The following is a 4,848-nucleotide window of genomic DNA, read 5'->3' on the forward strand; positions in this document are numbered from 1 at the left end:
CACACCAAGTCTCTGAACTCATTTGAGTAGCTGCTCCAATTATCAGCTTTTAGGACCCCACCCTTTAAATTGAGAACTGTTAATGGAAGGAAATACTCCAATTTCCACTGGTGCCTGTATAGTGTAGTGTGATGGTACCTCCCATAAGGCTTTATGGAAATATGCTTAGAATGTGTTTTATGCTACATATGCCATGTAACATATCTCAAAGGTTATGATCCACTGAACATATTAATCCTATTTGCGAGCATGTATCATTATTCAAAGTTATGAATGTTATGAATGTTGGCTGTGTACTGGCTTGATTTCTAAATAACCTTAGTAGAGTATTTGGTCAGTTCCTGGAGAAAGGAATGTTGAAATTAAGTACCTAATCAAGAAACACTTAAAGGGCACTGGATCTTGGAATGCTCCAATCCACATAAAAAGGTTAGTTGAGGATGTTCTAGGTAGCATGTAAACAATGGATGCTGTGGGTCTTGCATGGATATGTGAGTTGTCCAGGTGATTCCTAAACGTCATCTTGGAGCTGGACTTTGCATAGGATGGAGGAGGGGGTCTCCACCCACAAGGGAAAGTCTGTTTAAACCCCTGGGAGACCCCTCCATTTTGTCTTCAGCTGGCTAAAGAGAGAGCATCTCCACCCCCCCAGGATACTTGGAAGAAACTGGAGCATCTCCACCAAAAACCAGGATACTTGGAAGAAACTACAGGGGATGTGAGTGATTGCTGGACCCAGGCTAAAAGGAGATTAGTCTGTAAAAGGGAATGTTCTGGAACTGGTGAGGATCTTATTCATATTCAGTTTGATTAGACATAGATTTGTGCATTTTATTTTATTTTGCTTGGTGATTTATTTTGTTCTGTCTGTTACTACTTGGAACCACTTAAATCCTACTTTCTGTATTTAATAAAATCACTTTTTACTTATTAATTGACCCAGAGTATGTATTAATACCTGGGGGAGCAAACAGCCATGCATATCTCTCTATCAGTGTTACAGAGGGCAAACAATTTATGAGTTTACCCTGCATAAGCTTTATACAGGGTAAAACGGATTTATTTGGGTTTGGACTCCATTGAGAGTTGGGCATCTGAGTGTTAAAGACAAGCACACTTCTGGGAGCTGCTTTCAGGTAAACCTGCAGTTTTGGAGCAAGTAATTCAGACCCTGGGTCTTTGTTGGAGCAGACGGGAATGTCTGGCTCAGCAACACAGGGTGCTGGGGCCCCGAGCTGGCAGGGAAAACAGGAGCGGAAGTAGTCTTGGCACATCAGTTGGCAGCTCCCGGGGGGGGCGGGTTCTGTGATCCAACCCCTCACAGTTAGCTTGCTAGAAATTGCGTACAGCTTTGTGGAGCAATATCTGCTGTGACGCTGGCAGATCAGGTGCCAGCTAATGCCAAGGCGCCGAGGCCTCAGATGGACACGGCTGGAAACCAGCAGTCTCACTTACATCATCTGTACCCTATGTTATAAGGTTATATTAAGTGTTTGTATTGCAAACCTCTGTAACTATGTAACTCACTAACAGTAGGAGAGAAGCATTGCCAAGTGTGAAATATTAGTTTGCCATGTGAGGTGGTGTTATCTCCTGCCCAACAAAAGAAGGCCCATAGACACCAGCCAAGCCCTGGTGGAACATCAAATGATAAAAGACTTTGTTGATTGCTCCCTGCCCCTCACACAACCATGAAGAGGAGGCGTGATTGTGGACTCGTCCATCAGTTTGAATTCTGGTGGGGAGGAAATAAAAATCTGCAACCAGAAGAAACTGCTGGGATTTTGGGAGGACAAGATTTCTAACATAAGCAAGAGATTCCCCAGCTGCTCAGCCTGGGTTAGCCCTACAGGATATATAGAGCTTGCATATTATAGCAGCCTTTGGAATCTAAGACTGTAATTCATTTGTGTGTGTATGTTTACCTACTTTAACCTTATAAATAACTCTCATTTCTTTTTCTTAGTTAATAATCTTTAGTTAATTTATTGTAAGACTGGCTACAAGTATTATCTTTGGTGTGAGAGCTGAGGTGCAATTAACCTGGGGTAAGTGACCAGTTCTTTGGGACTGAGGGTAACCTGAATATTGTTGTAATCTTGGCGTAAGGGACCACCTATCACAAAAGCAAGCTTACCTGGGTGGCAAGATAGATCCGCGTACCCAAGAGTACTGTCTGTGACTCCATGCTGAGGCTGTTTAGTGCCTGAGGAGTTCACAGCTGGGAATAAAAGAACTTGATATGTGCTGGAAACCTAAGGGTCGGAATGGTACAAAGTGGGATAGTCAACATATTAAACATATTAAAATCTCAAGGGATAATGTTACAAACAGAATGAACCTGATACTTGGTTGGTGAAATCCAACTATTTGGGTGCGTGCCCTGCTTCTAAACAGTCTGCCCTGAGGTTGGTACCTGTGCTCCTGAGCCACTCCAGACAGCTTGACATCTGCCCTATAGGTAGTGCGTCCAGGTTAGGGCTGAGACACACAGGCAGGACAACTTGAGGAAAGCTTGCACTGTGGCTAAGGAAGAGGACTTTTAATGCAGCACCTTTCACAGGCACCAAGCTAAACAATATTTCACGTGAACTGAAAACTATTTTTTAAAATGCTGAGCTATGCAATCCTTAACTATAGATGTGATTTATACCTGTGGGTGTTCTAATGGCAGGGATAGGAAGGGGCAGGCATCTGACACAGAGAGGCAGGTTTTGAAACTGCTTTGTACTCAAAGATGGATCAGTGCAAATCTCTTCTGGCAGAAAATCAAATGAGTCCTATCACCATTGCCCAATAAAAAACCTGCTATTTTTGACATACAAAACAGATGATTTGTCAGCGTTTCTTGATGACCACTGACTTCATGTTTTGTAGAGGTAATTAACTGATCAGCTGGAATTTCTGTCTAAGAGTTGCAAGGTAGTGCATTAATATGGTTGGAGTATCTGTTGCCATATAAAATACACAATAGAAATGGTAATTGTGCTAGTCTAGGAGCAATTCATTTGGAGATCTGCACTGATGCTCTGCCACTACATCTGTAGTTCTGACTCATTTTCTTCCCAGGGCTGATGAAGAGAATCTGATTTTAGAATGTAAATTCATTATACTAAATACCACGAGAAAGGCTTTGCCTACAATGTATCTTTTAGTTTGGGTCATTTATGGACATAAACTGGTACAGTTTCAAAGGGTTGTGCATAGATTTTATTTGTGTGACTCCCTGTAAAGGGCTTTGCCCTCACACTGGCAGAGAGGAGACTAATGTGCTCCTGTCTGCCCGTTCGATATGAGTGAGGTGCACCTGCAAGACTTGTTCTGCCTGGAGGATGTGGAGGAAGAGAGGCAGATTTTAAAAGGGAAAACCTGCCACAAAAAGGGGCGGTGAACAGCGAAAAGACTGCCCCAACTCAGACAGACAAGATTGCCTCTCACCAAGCCTAACAGAAACAAGCCTCACTGCTCCCAAAACTGCGATATCTGACCTCAGAGTGGTATGCCCCATGAGGAAGGGCTGGAGGTAGACCCTGTTTTAGACTAAGCCCAAAGGGCTTAGTTCCAGGTCACCCTTATCTCTCTTTATTTTCTCACAGACTCCTCTCTCCCGTAAGGCAAAGAAGAGGAGAGAGGACTTTTCTTTTGCTTGTTTGTGCCATGGACCCCTTTGGTGTCTCCCACTGGCAGTAGAAAAAGATGGTATAAGCACCTGAAGCTGGGACTTGAGAGGATCACTGCCCCCCACACCTCCATTGATTTTAATGGGAACTCTGTAGCTAAATCCCCCAAGTGGCACATAGAGAAGTATGGCATAAAGTCTTAGCATCACTATCCTTCATCCAGAATGTACAGCCAGCAATTGGCTCTGCATGAGTGAATGGGACTTGGGAAGAATGTGCAAGAAACCCTCCCCTGGCCCTCTGGTGCAGTGGCGAGGCACAACCCCCAATATATAGTAAAAAGACCCCTCGTGAGTCTTGTGTCACTGCTGCTACAGAGCAAGATCATCAGCTGCAATGGCATGAAAAGTGGAACGAGAACATGACCACCCTGTCAACAGATGGTAGGTTCCTACTGTCCGATGCCCTATTTCCAGCTCACTCAGCAAACTTTTGGCTGAGTCATCTGGAAAACTTCAGGGGACCCTGTCTGATGCCCAGCCATCCCCAGATCAAGCTGTAGCATTATATGTCCAGTGTAGTCTTAATTTGGCTGAATTAGATTTTAAAAGAGGAATCACTATGGTGATAGCTCTCTCTGCCCATTCAGTTAATGTCAATTAGTGTAATCAGCCAATTTTGGGGCATTATTCTTCTGCTAATGTTTAATTAGAGATATCTTATTACCTTGATTTGATTTAATTTATGCTGGCTGCATATGGCCCCAAGAAAGTGTTCCAACAGCCATAGAGCCCACAGTGGTGACTCTCCATTACTGGAGGTTTTCTGTAGGGTGGGGAAATCCTCAAGTACCTGATTAAGCCATCTTTGAATAAGAGAAACAGTTACCCATAGCAGTCTCCTGGATTTGATGTGAGAGAGAGGACCTGATCCCTTTCAGAGTATTTTCATTTACCCTGACAGCATAATGGAGACAGGACAAAAGTATCTTATCAACAACAGTAAATGCTGCAAAGAAGCACAATGAGTGGAGATGTATTTCCCTTCTGCAAGGGTAGCAGGAGGTCAATCCCAGAACTACAAGTGCTGCCTCAGAACCATGTCCTGATAGGGTTACCTGCTCAAAAAGGGTGCTGACCAAACCATTAAAAGTCTGGTTGGCACAGGGCTAAGGCAGGTTCCCTTCCTGGCTCCGCATGGCTCCCTGGAAGCGGCATCATGTCTGGTT

The sequence above is a fragment of the Chelonoidis abingdonii genome, chromosome 5 (genome assembly GCF_003597395.2).
Source record: "Chelonoidis abingdonii isolate Lonesome George chromosome 5, CheloAbing_2.0, whole genome shotgun sequence".
Classification (NCBI taxonomy): Eukaryota; Metazoa; Chordata; order Testudines; family Testudinidae; genus Chelonoidis; species Chelonoidis abingdonii.